Consider the following 7,500-nt stretch of genomic DNA (forward strand, 5'->3'; position numbering starts at 1 on the left):
TGAGCGGACCTCAGACCTCACAACCATAAAGGGCAATTGGTTTAATAACCGATTCAAGTATTTTTAGCCAAATCCTAATTGGTATGTTTAATTTTATGTTTCGTTTGATGGCATAGAAGGCCCTTCTTGCCTTGTCTCTCAGATCGTTCACAGCTTTGTGGAAGTTACCTGTGGCGCTGATGTTTAGGCCAAGGTATGTATAGTTTGTTGTGTGCTCTAGGGCAACGGTGTCTAGATGGAATTTGTATTTGTAGAGTCTGAAGACATTTGACTTCATATTCTAGTAGGGTGAGGCCGGGTGCTGCAGGCTGTTCTAGTGTCCTTGCCCATTTGTGTGTAATGAGGGTTGCCAGGACGGTGGATAGTAGCCCAGCGCCGCCGATCGCCGGGGAGTGGGAGTGGATTTTGCAGAATTGCAGCAAACTTGCTTTATAACGGCAACATTTTCTCTCCGCCCTGTGGCAAAATGAGCAGACTTCCAGGAAATTAACTTTAAAACATGAATATATGTTTTGCTTGCAAGGTGGGTGGTGGATACGAAGGTGGGAACCATGGTGCCATACACAATGTGACATGTCCCCTTCAGCGTAGACTGGGCCGCTAAACAGCTGCTAATTACCTCGGCAAATTACTGCCGAACCACTGAGCTAGACCTATATCACTTTGGCCTAATGTCAAAACAGTAAAACTTATTGGCCTTTTCACATATGTTCAGTTATTGCTTGGTAAGGGAGAGAGTTCCTGTTGAACACCTTAATGCAAAGGATTTGGGTTGCTATGGATTCTGGTTACTATGGATTCTGGTTACTATGGATTCTGGTTACTATGGATTCTGGTTACTATGGATTCTGGGTACTATGGATTCTGGGTACCATGAATTGTGGTTACTATAGATCCTGTTTACAGAGGATTATGGTTTCTATGGATCATATGGATTATGGTTACAATGAGTGCTAGTTACTATGGATCATGGATCCTATGGATCATGGTTACTATGGATCATGGATCCTATGGATCATGGTTACTATGGATCATGGTTACTATGGATCCTATGGATTATGGTTACTATGGATCATGGTTACTATGGATCATGGTTACTATGGATCCTATGGATTATGGTTACTATGTATCATGGTTACTATGGATCATGGTTACTATGGATCCTATGGATCATGGCTACTATTGATCATGGTTACTATGTATCATGGTTACTATGTATCATGGTTACTATGTATCATGGTTACTATGGATCATGGTTACTATGGATCATGGTTACCCTGGATCATGGTTACTATGGATCATGGTTACTATGGATCCTATGGATCATGGTTACTATGGATCATGGTTACTATGGATCATGGTTACTATGGATCATGGTTACTATGGATCCTATGGATTATGGTTACTCCATCTTCATGTAGACTAGCACAGATACCCAACTCGCTGTCACTGAAAAACAGTTCAGCTTTAATTTCCTATGGAAATCTAGAAGATGTAGTTTTTTCTGGGAAAAAGACCATCACAGAGGACTTCTCCTTGTTCTCCATCTCTGCTGTGACCTCTGCCCCCAGGGGAAGTCCAGATTATTCAACAGGTTTTCGGTTTTTTACCATCGACTGATGCCTGTAATGACAGCAGGTTGAATTAACAGGGGCTCATATGATCCTGCTGTTGTCTGATCCATGTGTTCCTGTGAGTGTGTGTGTGTGTGTGTGTGTGTGTGTGTGTGTGTGTGTGTGTGTGTGTGTGTGTGTGTGTGTGTGTGTGTGTGTGTGTGTGTGTGTGTGTGTGTGAGTGTGTGTGTGTGTGTGTGTGTGTGTGTGTGTGTGTGTGTGTGTGTGTGTGTGTGTGTGTCCTGTGTGTGTGTGTGTGTGTGTTTCAGTGTGGTGTGTGTGTGTGTGAGTGTGTGTGTGTGTGTTCCTGTGAGTGTGTGTGGTGTGTTTCAGGGTGGTGTGTGTGTGTGTGTGTTCCTGTGAGTGTGTGTGGTGTGTTTCAGGGTGGTGTGTCTGGACCCTTGTCTGTCTGGCTGGTTGTTATGGATCCATATTCATGATTATTTAATCTGTCTCCATGCTCACAGTCGGCGTGACTGACTTCCCCTGATTCCTCCAGTCCTCCCCCTTAACTCATCGTGTTATCTGATGATTAGCGCGTGTGTGTGTGTGTGTGTGTGTGTGTGTGTGTGTGTGTGTGTGTGTGTGTGTGTGTGTGTGTGTGTGTGTGTGTGTGTGTGTGTGTGTGTGTGTGTGTGTGTTTTATTGTGTGTGTGCTGTGTGTGTGTGTGTGTGTGTGTGTGTGTGTGTGTTCAGAGGAAGGAGCTTCTTTCTCCACATCTGTTTTATTGAACAATGGAGGTAAATATTCTGATCTCTGTTGGATACAACCTGCAGTAAATATTCTAGACTGGCTGTAGTGTCTGTGTTCTGTAGACTGGCTGTAGTGTCTGTGTTCTGTAGACTGGCTGTAGTGTCTGTGTTCTGTAGACTGGCTGTAGTGTCTGTGTTCTGTAGACTGGCTGTAGTGTCTGTGTTCTGTAGACTGGCTGTAGTGTCTGTGTTCTGTAGACTGGCTGTAGTGTCTGTGTTCTGTAGACTGGCTGTAGTGTCTATTGTTCTGTAGACTGGCTGTAGTGTCTGTGTTCTGTAGACTGGCTGTAGTGTCTGTGTTCTGTAGACTAGACTGGCTGTAGTGTCTGTGTTCTGTAGACTGGCTGTAGTGTCTGTGTTCTGTAGACTGGCTGTAGTGTCTGTGTTCTGTAGACTGGCTGTAGTGTCTGTGTTCTGTAGACTGGCTGTAGTGTCTGTGTTCTGTAGACTGGCTGTAGTGTCTGTGTTCTGTAGACTGGCTGTAGTGTCTGTTGTTCTGTAGACTGGCTGTAGTGTCTGTGTTCTGTAGACTGGCTGTAGTGTCTGTGTTCTGTAGACTGGCTGTAGTGTCTGTTGTTCTGTAGACTGGCTGTAGTGTCTGTGTTCTGTAGACTGGCTGTAGTGTCTGTGTTCTGTAGACTGGCTGTAGTGTCTGTGTTCTGTAGACTGGCTGTAGTGTCTGTGTTCTGTAGACTGGCTGTAGTGTCTGTGTTCTGTAGACTGGCTGTAGTGTCTGTGTTCTGTAGACTGGCTGTAGTGTCTATTATTCTGTAGACTGGCTGTAGTGTCTGTGTTCTGTAGACTGGCTGTAGTGTCTGTGTTCTGTAGACTGGCTGTAGTGTCTGTGTTCTGTAGACTGGCTGTAGTGTCTGTGTTCTGTAGACTGGCTGTAGTGTCTGTTGTTCTGTAGACTGGCTGTAGTGTCTGTGTTCTGAAGACTGACAGTAGTGTCTGTGTTCTGTAGACTGGCTGTAGTGTCTGTTGTTCTGTAGACTGGCTGTAGTGTCTGTGTTCTGTAGACTGGCTGTAGTGTCTGTGTTCTGTAGACTGGCTGTAGTGTCTGTGTTCTGTAGACTGGCTGTAGTGTCTGTGTTCTGTAGACTGGCTGTAGTGTCTGTGTTCTGTAGACTGGCTGTAGTGTCTGTGTTCTGTAGACTGGCTGTAGTGTCTATTGTTCTGTAGACTGGCTGTAGTGTCTGTGTTCTGTAGACTGGCTGTAGTGTCTGTGTTCTGAAGACTGGCTGTAGTGTCTGTGTTCTGTAGACTGGCTGTAGTGTCTGTGTTCTGTAGACTGGCTGTAGTGTCTGTGTTCTGTAGACTGGCTGTAGTGTCTGTGTTCTGTAGACTGGCTGTAGTGTCTGTTGTTCTGTAGACTGGCTGTAGTGTCTGTGTTCTGTAGACTGGCTGTAGTGTCTGTGTTCTGTAGACTGGCTGTAGTGTCTATTGTTCTGTAGACTGGCTGTAGTGTCTGTGTTCTGTAGACTGGCTGTAGTGTCTGTGTTCTGTAGACTGGCTGTAGTGTCTGTGTTCTGTAGACTGGCTGTAGTGTCTGTGTTCTGTAGACTGGCTGTAGTGTCTGTGTTCTGTAGACTGGCTGTAGTGTCTGTGTTCTGTAGACTGGCTGTAGTGTCTTGTTCTGTAGACTGGCTGTAGTGTCTGTGTTCTGTAGACTGGCTGTAGTGTCTGTGTTCTGTAGACTGGCTGTAGTGTCTGTGTTCTGTAGACTGGCTGTAGTGTCTGTGTGTCTGTTCTGAAGACTGGCTGTAGTGTCTGTGTTCTGTAGACTGGCTGTAGTGTCTGTGTTCTGTAGACTGGCTGTAGTGTCTGTGTTCTGTAGACTGGCTGTAGTGTCTGTGTTCTGAAGACTGGCTGTAGTGTCTGTGTTCTGTAGACTGGCTGTAGTGTCTGTGTTCTGTAGACTGGCTGTAGTGTCTGTGTTCTGTAGACTGGCTGTAGTGTCTGTGTTCTGTAGACTGGCTGTAGTGTCTGTGTTCTGTAGACTGGCTGTAGTGTCTGTGTTCTGTAGACTGGCTGTAGTGTCTATTGTTCTGTGTGGCTATTATTCTGTAGACTGGCTGTAGTGTCTGTTGTTCTGTAGACTGGCTGTAGTGTCTGTGTTCTGTAGACTGGCTGTAGTGTCTAGTGTTCTGAAGACTGGCTGTAGTGTCTGTGTTCTGTAGACTGGCTGTAGTGTCTGTGTTCTGTAGACTGGCTGTAGTGTCTGTTGTTCTGTAGACTGGCTGTAGTGTCTATTGTTCTGTAGACTGGCTGTAGTGTCTGTGTTCTGTAGACTGGCTGTAGTGTCTATTGTTCTGTAGACTGGCTGTAGTGTCTGTGTTCTGTAGACTGGCTGTAGTGTCTGTGTTCTGTAGACTGGCTGTAGTGTCTGTGTTCTGTAGACTGGCTGTAGTGTCTGTGTTCTGTAGACTGGCTGTAGTATTCTGTAGACTGGCTGTAGTGTCTGTGTTCTGTAGACAGGCTGTAGTGTCTGTGTTCTGTAGACTGGCTGTAGTGTCTATTGTTCTGTAGACTGGCTGTAGTGTCTGTTGTTCTGTAGACTGGCTGTAGTGTCTGTGTTCTGTAGACTGGCTGTAGTGTCTATTGTTCTGTAGACTGGCTGACTGGCTGTAGTGTCTGTGTTCTGTAGACTGGCTGTAGTGTCTGTGTTCTGTAGACTGGCTGTAGTGTCTGTGTTCTGTAGACTGGCTGTAGTGTCTGTGTTCTGTAGACTGGCTGTAGTGTCTGTGTTCTGTAGACTGGCTGTAGTGTCTGTGTTCTGTAGACTGGCTGTAGTGTCTGTGTTCTGTAGACTGGCTGTAGTGTCTGTGTTCTGTAGACTGGCTGTAGTGTCTGTGTTCTGTAGACTGGCTGTAGTGTCTGTGTTCTGTAGACTGGCTGTAGTGTCTGTGTTCTGTAGACTGGCTGTAGTGTCTGTGTTCTGTAGACTGGCTGTAGTGTCTATTGTTCTGTAGACTGGCTGTAGTGTCTGTGTTCTGTAGACTGGCTGTAGTGTCTGTGTTCTGTAGACTGGCTGTAGTGTCTGTGTTCTGTAGACTGGCTGTAGTGTCTGTGTTCTGTAGACTGGCTGTAGTGTCTGTGTTCTGTAGACTGACAGTAGTGTCTGTGTTCTGATGACTGGCTGTAGTGTCTGTGTTCTGTAGACTGGCTGTAGTGTCTGTGTTCTGTAGACTGGCTGTAGTGTCTGTGTTCTGTAGACTGGCTGTAGTGTCTGTGTTCTGTAGACTGGCTGTAGTGTCTATTGTTCTGTAGACTGGCTGTAGTGTCTGTGTTCTGTAGACTGGCTGTAGTGTCTGTGTTCTGTAGACTGGCTGTAGTGTCTGTGTTCTGTAGACTGGCTGTAGTGTCTGTGTTCTGTAGACTGGCTGTAGTGTCTATTGTTCTGTAGACTGGCTGTAGTGTCTGTGTTCTGTAGACTGGCTGTAGTGTCTGTGTTCTGTAGACTGGCTGTAGTGTCTGTGTTCTGTAGACTGGCTGTAGTGTCTATTGTTCTGTAGACTGGCTGTAGTGTCTGTGTTCTGTAGACTGGCTGTAGTGTCTGTGTTCTGTAGACTGGCTGTAGTGTCTGTGTTCTGTAGACTGGCTGTAGTGTCTATTATTCTGTAGACTGGCTGTAGTGTCTATTGTTCTGTAGACTGGCTGTAGTGTCTGTGTTCTGTAGACTGGCTGTAGTGTCTATTATTCTGTAGACTGGCTGTAGTGTCTATTGTTCTGTAGACTGGCTGTAGTGTCTGTGTTCTGTAGACTGGCTGTAGTGTCTGTGTTCTGTAGACTGGCTGTAGTGTCTATTGTTCTGTAGACTGGCTGTAGTGTCTGTGTTCTGTAGACTGGCTGTAGTGTCTGTGTTCTGTAGACTGGCTGTAGTGTCTGTGTTCTGTAGACTGGCTGTAGTGTCTGTGTTCTGTAGACTGGCTGTAGTGTCTGTGTTCTGTAGACTGGCTGTAGTGTCTGTGTTCTGTAGACTGGCTGTAGTGTCTGTGTTCTGTAGACTGGCTGTAGTGTCTGTGTTCTGTAGACTGGCTGTAGTGTCTGTGTTCTGTAGACTGGCTGTAGTGTCTGTGTTCTGTAGACTGGCTGTAGTGTCTGTGTTCTGTAGACTGGCTGTAGTGTCTGTGTTCTGTAGACTGGCTGTAGTGTCTGTGTTCTGTAGACTGGCTGTAGTGTCTGTTGTTCTGTAGACTGGCTGTAGTGTCTGTGTTCTGTAGACTGGCTGTAGTGTCTGTGTTCTGTAGACTGGCTGTAGTGTCTGTGTTCTGTAGACTGGCTGTAGTGTCTGTGTTCTGTAGACTGGCTGTAGTGTCTGTGTTCTGAAGACTGGCTGTAGTGTCTGTGTTCTGAAGACTGACAGTAGTGTCTGTGTTCTGTAGACTGGCTGTAGTGTCTGTGTTCTGTAGACTGGCTGTAGTGTCTGTGTTCTGTAGACTGGCTGTAGTGTCTGTGTTCTGTAGACTGGCTGTAGTGTCTATTGTTCTGTAGACTGGCTGTAGTGTCTGTGTTCTGAAGACTGACAGTAGTGTCTGTGTTCTGTAGACTGGCTGTAGTGTCTGTGTTCTGTAGACTGGCTGTAGTGTCTGTGTTCTGTAGACTGGCTGTAGTGTCTGTGTTCTGTAGACTGGCTGTAGTGTCTGTGTTCTGTAGACTGGCTGTAGTGTCTGTGTTCTGTAGACTGGCTGTAGTGTCTGTGTTCTGTAGACTGGCTGTAGTGTCTGTGTTCTGTAGACTGGCTGTAGTGTCTGTGTTCTGTAGACTGGCTGTAGTGTCTGTGTTCTGTAGACTGGCTGTAGTGTCTGTGTTCTGAAGACTGGCTGTAGTGTCTGTGTTCTGAAGACTGACAGTAGTGTCTGTGTTCTGTAGACTGGCTGTAGTGTCTGTGTTCTGTAGACTGGCTGTAGTGTCTGTGTTCTGTAGACTGGCTGTAGTGTCTGTGTTCTGTAGACTGGCTGTAGTGTCTGTGTTCTGTAGACTGGCTGTAGTGTCTGTGTTCTGAAGACTGGCTGTAGTGTCTGTGTTCTGAAGACTGGCTGTAGTGTCTGTGTTCTGTAGACTGGCTGTAGTGTCTGTGTTCTGTAGACTGGCTGTAGTGTCTGTGTTCTGTAGACTGGCTGTAGTGTCTGTG

General features: G+C 46.2%; 1 protein-coding gene across 1 annotated transcript in view; it reads left to right on the top strand.

Annotated features, from left to right (window-relative positions):
- Positions 1-7,500, top strand: part of LOC135561190 (transforming acidic coiled-coil-containing protein 2-like) — a 29,806-nt gene that overhangs the window by 931 nt on the left and 21,375 nt on the right. The window lies entirely within an intron of this gene.

Source organism: Oncorhynchus nerka, linkage group LG16 (genome assembly GCF_034236695.1).
Source record: "Oncorhynchus nerka isolate Pitt River linkage group LG16, Oner_Uvic_2.0, whole genome shotgun sequence".
NCBI lineage: Eukaryota > Metazoa > Chordata > Actinopteri > Salmoniformes > Salmonidae > Oncorhynchus > Oncorhynchus nerka.